This window comes from Cryptotermes secundus, unplaced genomic scaffold (genome assembly GCF_002891405.2).
Source record: "Cryptotermes secundus unplaced genomic scaffold, Csec_1.0 scaffold108, whole genome shotgun sequence".
In the NCBI taxonomy this organism is placed as follows: domain Eukaryota; kingdom Metazoa; phylum Arthropoda; class Insecta; order Blattodea; family Kalotermitidae; genus Cryptotermes; species Cryptotermes secundus.
The window spans coordinates 2,750,432-2,761,916 of NW_019719358.1; positions in this window are offsets into that span (position 1 = coordinate 2,750,432).

An 11,485-nucleotide genomic window follows, 5' to 3' on the forward strand; every position below is an offset into this window, starting at 1 on the left:
ATCCAGCTCGAAGTCAGCTTGGAGGCGATACGTTCCTCCGAAACGTCAGTTGAACTTTCAGCGGACTACGTGGAATTATATCTCAGAAGGTACACTCTCCATAACCACCGCTGTCGGACAATAAAAATCGTACATGGCTGACGTCATCAATATTACTTTACATTCACATCCACAAGCAATTTTGGAAGTATGTATCTTTCGTCAGGAAATTAAATTTAATTCCTATGCAGATCGAGGTCGTCGAGACATGCGAAGTTTCTATTCGATCTGCTACATATATTCAATCAAAATATAATATTTTTTGTCAAAAGTCTTCACTTCCCTTTCGTCATTTCCTGAATTTGTATCTTCAGCCCCTACTTCCGATTCCGAGGTTGTTAAAACCCCTAAATAGCGGAGACCATCTAGGTCTGTCGGATCTGCTGACATATCTGGCTTAGTTACGAACGGCTCTTTTGATACATTTGTATCTCTTCTCAAACATTTTCAATCTAAACTTATTCCAGCTGTGATATCACACCTCATGTAAGCAACAGGAAGTTGATCTTGTTTTCTAAAAAAAAAAAAGACACTAGTGCCTCTGTTGGCAATTACAGATCCATCCGCATTCTTGATAATTTTTCCAAATATACTTGATGACACTAGAGGTGCCCAAATAATGAGCAGGGACATTAACATAACAGGGTACACTAAGCGTCTTTACAGTTGTACAGTCGGAGTTGGTGAAACTGTTCAATTGATTCTATAAGAGCTGCATTTAAACACTGTGTACTACTGGGCAGCCCTCCGTTATTACCGCCCTTTCAACTGAATGGCGATTTGCTTTGGCAGGGGCGGATAACTATGGATATTCTTTGCGATGGTATCGTTCTAAGACGGAAGTTCTGGAAGCATATACATTACTTGATTCTGGTGATATATTTTTTATCTGTGGTTTGTTGGTTGGTTACTTTCTAGACATAATTTACCGCAAACTCTTGTTTGATACAATTTCAATCAGCGGTTGCTTCCTGCTAACTTGTTGAAGAGCTTAGTTTTCATCTGTTCGGTTGGTTTTATATAGTGTAATTCGTCTATTATTTTTATTGTTGTTATTATTATTGCTTTTTAATTTTGACCTTATATGCATTAATGTGTTTTTCCTCTGCTAGATGTGCAGCAGCTGCTAGTGTTGCACGCAGGGATGTTGACGTTTTCGGAGCCAGGAAAGTTGTCTTTGACTTTATGTTGTGTTTGTCCATAATGTAATTATTGCATCTACCTTGTGCTCTATCTGTAATTGGCCTTGCGGCTGTTGACTCGGCACATAAAAATGATAAAGAATTTAATTGAATTATTATTATTATTATTATTAATATTATTATTATTATTATTATTTTTATCATCATTACAATTATTTCTAAATATCTATACTTTACAATTCTGTATTGTCAATAGCAACTTAGATTGTGATAATGAAATTAATATTATTATTACTTTTTATTTTTCTCCTTATATACATTCGTTGTGCAGACCACGCGACACTCTCTATACGCTAAATTTGGCACTGACTCCACCGACAAGCGGCGGTTGCTCGATCGGTAGAGTTCGCTTGCAGACTAAAACCACGGAGTTATTGTTATTATGCATTAATGTGTTTTTCCTCAAATGCTTACCTTTAATTAATCTTTGATTTTGTTGTGTTTGTCAAAGTATTTTCATTTCATCTACACTGCGCTGTGTCTGTAATTGGCCTTGTGGCTGTTGGCTCAGCACATAAACAATAAAGAATTGAATTGAACTGAATTATTATTATCGTCAACATCATCATCAATTTACCACGACGACGACTTCAGGTGATTTAGGCAATTCACCTGCTGTGGTTTCTGTGTTAGATGATTTCTCTCCACATAATCACAACGATGGTTCCGAATTATTTACTTACATGTATATTTCAAAATATCATTTTGAAGAATCACAATTTTATTATGATCACATAGGTGAGGCTGGCAAAATAGGAACAAGGAAGAATAGGCGTTTCTAGGTTGTAACTCCGTGTAGCTGGCCGTAGTCTACCAAATTTCTTCAGGGTTGAAGTTTCCGAGAAATAAGAAAGAAAAAATAAACACGCGGCGAGTAGAGCTGTCACGTTGGACTTAGCAAATGCTTCAGAGGCTGCAGGTACACCGTACCCTCCGCGGTGGGCCAAGGCGACTCCGTGTCATCAGTAAGCATAAGAATCTGACATTGTAGATAGAAGAAGACACAGCATTCCCTTCAATAATCACACTCGTTGCTACACGTGAATTACTTCTCGAAGCTCAATGCAGAGGGCAGCAAAGCATGTCAAGAATGCGGAAATACGAATATGCTTCTACCAGAGCACAGTGAAGTTCACTGCAAAAGACGTGACGTGAGTGGGCTGTGCCATAAAATTCGCATTTATCTTGACCATTGTAAGAAATTGTCACGATTTAGATGTGTGACTACAGACGGGGTATAGACTGATGGATTTATTGACCACTTATATAAACCGCTCGGAACTACAAGCATTCAGAGCGCTATCGCTTATCTCCACACTTTACAAATTACCACAGCACCTGCTAAGGATTTCTCCAGCATATGTCTTCATCAGACGTTCCCTAGCAACGGTTATAACAGTGGAGATTCTTCAGCTTCCCGTACTCTTCACAGACTCCCGTGCAGAACTCAACTCTCAACTGACACAACTAACTGGGTCAAAGTCAGAATTACTTTACGGCTGGTAGTTTACCGTCAGTTAGTTCCCCTTGGCGTCAAGCCACTTGAGATCCACGGCCAGGGAATTTTTCTTCCAGCTGAACCTATTCAGTAATAATTCTTATGTAATATGCTCTCTGACGACAAGATGGGCTCGTCTCTTATGAGTATGCCTTTCGTCATGTGAACACTTCGCACATACAGCGTGTTATTGAAAATTCTTCCCTTTGCACTTCAAATAAGCCCTATCAGTACACGTACAGGCTTTGCAGGGCAGGTCATGTCTTTGTTATCTAACACTACAAAGGTAGCCTAGTCGCTTGAACGTTCGTAAACTTGACTAACTGGGTCAGAGTCAGAGTCACTTTACGACAGACCGTTTACCGCGTATCAGTTTGTTTTCACGCCAAACCCCTTGGGGTTCACGGTCAGTTTTTTCTTTTCAATTGAACACTTGCGGTCATAGTTCTTATGCAACATCCCCTCTGATGAGAAAAGGGGTCTGCTGAATACAACTGCTGCTGGTCTTCGCCAGGGCAGTCATACTCAGGCCCGAGTCCCGCGGGACTCCTGACCACATTTTACTGTCTCAGATTCTAGACTCCCCAGACCTGTAGGTCAGGTCCCAGTATTTATATGCCCCAGGAACATGGTGGTCCAGCTATATCCCCAGGCATTAGGTCCCCTTTCCGTTGCGACTCGCAGGGATACAGTGGAGGTAATTTGAACCTGCCTCCACACCACTGAGGGCCAGTATGTTGTGCCTTCACGCATTAATTCGAGGCTGACCGAATTCAAAACACCGCCCCCCGAGAGTGCTTCTACCTTTTGTCTTCGTATTCGTTGCCGAGCAGGCATGAAATGGTGGAGTCTAGGTCTTACTTTATGACCGACGGTCAGTCGGCCAGTCTGTCTTGGAATAAAGCGCCCATCTAAGGTTTATGACCAAATATTTATTACTGTCAGACAGTTTCGGGTTTGTTGATATGGGGCACTCTCTCTACGAATGGATGGGTCTGTCGTCTACAATTGCTGCTGACCCTCGCCAGCGCAGTCTTTCTCGGGTCCGAGTCCCATGGAACTCGCGACCATATTTTACTCTCTCAGATTCGAGACTTCCCTTTTCGTCGTCTCCTACGACTCACAGGTCTATGATGGAGGTATTCGACCCCCCCCCCCAAATATGGGATTAGTAAGATTCATTATTTTTAAGTTATAGGCCCTGCATGTGACATTATTATTTGTGTATCACTTTTCGTGTTCGATTACAATGAACACAGCACACTTTTGAATAAGCTGTTATATGTGTACTCCACTAAAGTAAACCACTTTACCAAATGTACATTCTTGTTCCCCTCATGACACTGTCCTTGTTTTTAATTTACTGAAGATAATTCTAACAAGTTTTTTGTTGTAAATCCTTTTGTAAATGTTGCACTAGTGAATCATAAGTATTTCTTTAAACGTTTCCCACACGCATAGGTGTTATAAATACTGTCAAGTGTTAGAGTGTCTCTCAACGGGGTTTCGGTTTGGATATCGGATCTATTGACCAATTACGTATCGCCACCACAAACAACTATAACAGACTCACTGAATTACACACTCCAAACATCACTGTAACCACAGCTCACATAAAAGTCGTCTGTTTTCACTAGTCGTTTCTTCGCAATGGATTTGACACACTAATTATAAGAGTCTCACTCGACTAACTGGGTCGTCCCAATTGTTTACAAGATAACTCCTCGGCACGGACCACATAGAAGACACCCAATTTTTCCTGTTGCGTGCGCAAACTTTGCCCCGGGAACGTATTTATCTTGCAGTATATCTATTGTTGCAGAGCCATGTTTACGGCGCCGTTGCATAGCAACGACTGTCTTCTCGTCTTTTTTAGGTCTTCGCGTAGCAAGGAAATAAATTAAAACAATGGAAATACTCCCCATTATTTAATTTAGAATTTTTATCTTCATGTGTCTAGCAGAAACACGCCCACAAAAAAAGTTATCCCTTTTATTATTGTGTTATACTTGTGCCAGAACTGGTCTCTCAACACATGGAAACCGCAACGTGTGTGATGACACGCTGCTCTGGATAGATAGAATGTTTATGAACATTGACAGTACTGTCCCTAGGAATAGCCGTCCCAGTATGGACAAAACGGAACAAATCTACATGCAAAGATTTTAATTCGGTTTAGACATATTGCAGTAAACATTAAATAGGTCGAAAAACGTTCAACGAAGATCTAATACTATTATTCTATATTGTTACTTTCGGATTACTTGTCGTTTTGTACACAATTACACTCAAATACTAACATTAAAGAGGTCAAAAATATTTAAGGAACTCTCTTAAACCACTCGCCCCGTCATGGTAACGTACGATCTTGACTGCATTTACCTCAGTTGCACATATGTCACTGGAAGAATCCCAATACGGACACGTCAGTTTTCACGGACATTCAAGAGCTCAAATATTTTAGAAAGATATTACACTGGTATAAAATTAATTATATCTCTTATATTCGGAGGAAGTTTTAAGTATCGTGTATTATTGCATAAAAATGTTAACACGTATTTCTGCACAGGGTGTAGTCTTAGGAATTTCATTACATCTAATCGCGTTATGTCGGTGGCATCTGAAATATGCGGCACGTGGAAGGACTTCTGCTACGTAAATTGTCTTCCCCGTAAGAGACAACGAAGCCGAATTCAATTATGTTCCAGTAAATCGATTAACACACTAACCCTGACATTATGAAGGTCCTCTTTGTCATTTCCGTTACCAATAAGGGCGACGGACGGGTTAAGGGACCCATAAATCATTATCTCGCATTTAAATTGTAACTGGTCGCATCTCATATGTGCAAGAATGTTCCAAGTGATTCCAATTAATCCAAAATAACCTTGCGGTATGTAACAGGTTCCAAAGCAAAATCTCGGCCTCCATAAATAGTGATTTTTTACCAAATTGAAACTTCTTTCTTCTAACGGATGTATTAATTCACGCAATTTATTTTCAATCAAATGTAAAATGGTAATTTTTTTATTAGTTTCTTGGCGTGTGGTGAGACTTAGTCCAATTGGTACGTCGGCCACTAACTGGCCTATTGCACCAGCTCCAGATGATAGATTATGGGTGTGGAGCAGTCGGTGGAATGCGAATTGGCAGGGGAAACCAAAGTACTCGGAGAAAACCTGCCACAGTGTCTCTTTGTGCACCACATATCCAATATCACCTGATCCGGGCTTGAAACCGGGTCGCCATGATGGGAAGCCAGCGACTAATCGCCTGGGCTATGGTACAGTCTGTAAAATTGTAACTGCGTAAAATCTAGCTTACAGATCGACTGTTTGGCTGAAGCCACCTGATCACACTTGTTTCTCGCTCGCGGATTTTTATTCCCTGAAGATGGAGGCGATATGATCCTCAGAAATATCAGTTTATACAATATCTACACGGCGCCACATCCAAGAAGACGGTATTCTTCATAATCACCGCCATGAAAACGTCAAATCTTACTAAATTTAAACCTTCTTTGGCGAGCAAAATTGATACTCATAATTCCGAAACGTGTTCTCCAGTATTTGAGATCATCAGGCGATTGACGAAGTCCAGAAACCCAATAATTCTAATATACACCATCGTCAGAATCTTCTAGAATCCAAATTGGCATTGCTGGTCACTAGAAGTAATCATAGATAAAGGCTCGGTATGTACAAGTACATACATGTACATACGTAAACCTTATAGGGAGCGGTTGCTGATGATGCTAAAATAATCCCTTCCACCAGCATCTCGTATGGTCGTCTGTTTTCATATCCCTGCGCTATTCTTTCCAGAGGAACGATCAGTAAATGAACGGGAGAAATTAAACACTTTATGCACTTTGCCCTCACACGGAATACAATAAAATGAACTATCAATGAGCACGTATACTTCGCTTCTTCTCTGGGCCACTCTTCGTCCACTGCTCAGTATCTCTCGGTTCACGGATCTCTTCTAGAACAAAGTAGGAAAGGTCTACCTCAGGTTGTCTGTACAGCCTGTCGAATAACATAAAGCGTGTCCATTTCGTGCGCAAGGATACGACTTATCTCGTTCAAAAACTTTAAATTTATTTTCATGGCTCATTCCGAGAATACTTTGTTTCAAACTTATCGCGTGATACTGCTCGTTGCTACTGAATCGCTTGGTGTCAGACGCTTAGCGTGGGTCCAGGGAATTAACACGGTTTTATCGTGTTCAGGTGTCTACCGGAAGTAACTGCTATTAAAAGCCGCCATGAATACTATATTTTATTCTCCGTGTCATGAATCTGGGTGGCTCAAGCTGAACATTGAACATAATATACATGACGTGGTATTGTGGTATCAGAACTTTCGGAGCAATAATCATAAAAATTTCAGCGACATATTTGCTGACAACGTGAAGCGGTGTACGCTGTCTCGAGTTCACGGAAGTCTTACGTCAATACTTCGTTTATATCATCAGATTGAATTAACCTATGTTGCAAGACTGGAGATCGTTGTACTTATTTCTATCGCAGGTATTTTACAACCGTAAGCTGCTGTGCCATTGGTCAGGAGGTTAGTGGCAGGCTTCCAACAGTGGCGGCCATTGTTCGTTGCGAGGTCAGGTCATGTGCGATATACAGTGGACAAGGTGACACTGGGGCAGGTTTCCTCCGAATACTTCGGTTTCTCATGCCAATTCTCATTCGACTAATTGCTCCACATTCATTAATCAACCTACCACCGACGCTATACATATATACCCAACACTGACAGCCTCATTAAATGATAAATTTAAAAGAACTTAACAATAGTTAACATATAGACCGCCTTGCAGACATGCTGTGTGTCTCTGTTCCGTGTGTATATACGTCTGCCTTATACAGGGTGATTCACGAAGTTTTACCCCCACTTAGGGAGGGCATTCTTGAGGTAATTTGGAACAAAAAATGTTAATATACTAATGGTATCCAACTCATAATTAAAGAGATACAGTAATTTGAAAACTGGCGAAAAATCTTTTTTTCTTCGAATTTCAGTCAAAACAAATTAGAAATACAATACAAACACTTTTTAAATCGTTAATGTTTTAGGAAAGAAGCATTCTAAAACCAAATTTTTCTTTTCAATTTCTTAATTTTGCATTGCGCAACATTTTTCATCGATTTTGTGTTACAAAAATACATTACTTTCAGCATCCCATTCTGTAAATATACCAATGGTTGCATATCACACCCTTCTATCAATCTGTTTCCTTTAAACTGTAGTGCTTTAGAAGACGACTGGATTTATATAAGATTTGCAAAAATGTCTCCCTGTACGTCAACACAATGCGTCGCACGCGTATAAACCGTTCTGCCTATCTACCTACGCGCAACATTCAAATCGGTCTACCTTATCTGCTGACATAGCTGACTGGAACGTATGGTCGCCCACGCTGAAGCATAACGCTGCATTCACAATGATGCGTTTCGAAAATCTATTTTTACTCCGTAACTAATGAAAATCGACCACAAGTTTATAAGGAAATTTTGCAGGAAATAACCGCAGGAATATGTACCATAAGCCGGGGTAAAACTTCGTGAATCATCCTGTATATGTCGGTCTGTCGCTAAGGAAGTCTGCCCCAACACGTCTCCATTTATATCACAGCTGCAAACTTTCTTACTCTCTGATGAAATGTTGGAGAAAGCAGGCCCTCACTAAAATTTTTGATAAGATATGGAAATGCGCTGTGGTGTTCAGTAGGGCTGACGGCACCTATGAGAAATTAACCTAACTCTAGAATTTAAATCTAAATATAAACTGAATAAAAGAATTCGGTACAACTTTTAGTACGAAAAAAGCGAATACAAATATTATGTTCTTGGGCATTATCCATCGTCTTGTCTCTATTTAAAAACATTCCTATTTATTTTTGAAAACACAAGTTTCGGAGACTGGATTCTATCTCCGTCTTCAGGTAAACCCTACTCAGCTGGGCCCAATCGATAGAGCTAGTCCCTATCTCCAGTTTGCAGCCACCTGTACACGCAGGTTCCTCGCTCGCGGGGTTTTCTACACTGAAGATGGAGGCGATTCATTCCTCCAAAACGTCAATTCACACGAGATCTACACGGTACCACATCCAAGAATATGACATTCTTCATAGACACCGCCGTGAAAACATTAAATCTCACACACGCTTATATGTAGTTTGCTTTGTGTTTCTCAGCGTCCATCAGAGATCTAACACCCTCTGTACTGACATGATGATAAGCATTGCACTAGAGAGCTGCTTTAGGTGGCGAGTCTTCTGATGTGCATTCAGGAGACATTCGGTTCGAATCTCGGTTTGGAAACCAACTACCCTGACTGCGATTTTTCGTCTTTTTTCTCAGTCCCTCAGGGCAAATGGCGGGATATCTTGGAATATGCCAGAACCGCTTCCTTCCATATTCCTTCCAATTAATCATTCGTTAATCAACCCACTATACGACTCTGTTCGCTCAGAACTACTAACAAATAAGTTAAGCATTACAGGGGCGTATTTAGGAAGGAGACAGGGGCCAATACAGCGGCAATGAATAAGAATGAATTCCATCTGAAAATACTCCAGACATGCTCATTAATAAGTGAGCAGTGGAAACTTGTTAAAGCGACTGCACTAGAAAAGTATTTTCATGTAAGACAATAAGTTTTACTAGTGGTGCAATGTGAAATATTCTTAACACAACTTTCATATTCTTGCGAACACTGTGACTGAATTGTGGATGATGGGTTTACAGCGTTATGTCCTTTTACGTGTTTCGATTTCCTGCGAAATCCACTGATGCTATTAGGCCTATGGAAGTGCCGCCGTAGGATTCACACCGAATGCATGAAAAACTCGATATTTCAGAATTAATCACGTGGAAGTCGTTAAGGCCGCAAGGTATGTTTTTCGTCTCGCAAAGTTACAACGCAAAAATGATTTTGTGATTTATGCAGGCCATGCAGTGTCGTTGGAATTGTGATATATGGAACACTATGAACGCTAAAATGGAGAGGAATGCATAGACTCTGCAGAATGCTGGTTGAGGAATCTTCCGGAAAAGAACCACAGTTGGAAACGTACAGAAGCTGCGAAACTTCCACTGCTATGTATCGTTGACGAATAAACCGAATGGGATGTACGATAGATGCGATTCAAGGTCGTGTCCAATGACGGATTTTAGTATTACCGATTTTGAACCTTCAGAGTTATATGTAAAAAGAAAGGAAAGATATTGAGTTTCAGTTTGGTTATAGGTTTGCCATAGAGGCGAGAACAACTGAAAAGTAAAGCGCTTGCGCAGAATACCCCTTGCTAGGAATACAACGTGACTGTTGTGGGAAAACGACTGAAGGTGCGCCTGCACATCGTGTTATCAATTTTCTAACAGCTGTCTTACTATTGCTGCCTAAAACTTCTTCGAAAAAATGTTGATATGATTAGCAGTCAGTTCTAGGCACGAATATTTATATCATAAGAAGCATTAACAAGTAAAATGCTTCCAATCTCTTTATGTGATCCCCTACAGGAGCCAACCAATAATATATATGAGTCTTATATATTTCTTTTGCTGTATAGAGTCATATATTTTGATTTTTCGAATTATGTTTATGTTTCATAAAATATAATCCAATATTTTACGGCATGTGACATGAGGTTTAGAACAATCTCATTGCTGCTGTTGCCCAAATTTCTCGACCTCAATCCCACAGCAATAATTTACAGGGACAGAGAGATTTCAACATTATTCCTTCCTGCATATGTAATTTCGAAGCGAGACGCAGAGCGGTGAAGCTTTCGAACGGAGGGTGGAACAAACAAGGAGGAGTTCTGAGTGTCCAAAACATTTAGAACTGTCATTTCTCTCACCCTCCTGTTCCTCTTGAACTGGCAACATTCTGCATCTCTTGTGCATTCAACTGATGTGCCTCACCTTTCTCTATTGGCGAGCACGGACTGTAAATTCTCGTTTATGACGTATCCAGTCTGAATCTTCATGTTATAAAGACATTGCCTATGCTAGGAGAACAATGAACGAGAGAAATCTGAAACGACGGATCAGCGTACGTAAACACATTCCCAGTAACCTCATATTCTCTATCAACTGAAACCCAGACCGGCTTCCTCCAGAAATATCTGTTACATATTCCTGGAAAACTAACCATAGCTTCCTCTCTTCAATAATATTTCAGTACAGCATTCTGAAAATTGCGTTTTTTCAGAAGAAATCTGTCTAATTCGAAGAACTGATCAACGTATCTATTAAAATAAGCTATTTTTTACATCTTCAACTTGTATTTGTTACCACATTGGACAGAATTAGAAACTGTCTTAGTTTAGACCAGTGTTTTTAAGCGAGTGAATAACAACATAGACAATTCATACAAAAATACACAAATTTTCTGTGTCTAAACAAGAATATTTCAGTGTTTGAAACACTGTAGAAGATCGAATCATAATTTGATACTTGAAACTCTATATGAATGTTACAAATGCCATTGTTATATGATGTGTGTGAACCAGCTTCGTAGCTAAGGGTTTCCTTGAAATAAACGGTACTGAAGTAATGTAATTTATAACACCATACATATTTAACAAACATCGTAATCAACGTAAAAAGACGTAAGTAATAATATTGCGAAACTTTAAATTTACTATACTATGAGAAACATTCAACGAATTATACTCACCAAAACATTCTGGTTCAAATAACCAAAGGATGTAACACCAGACACCC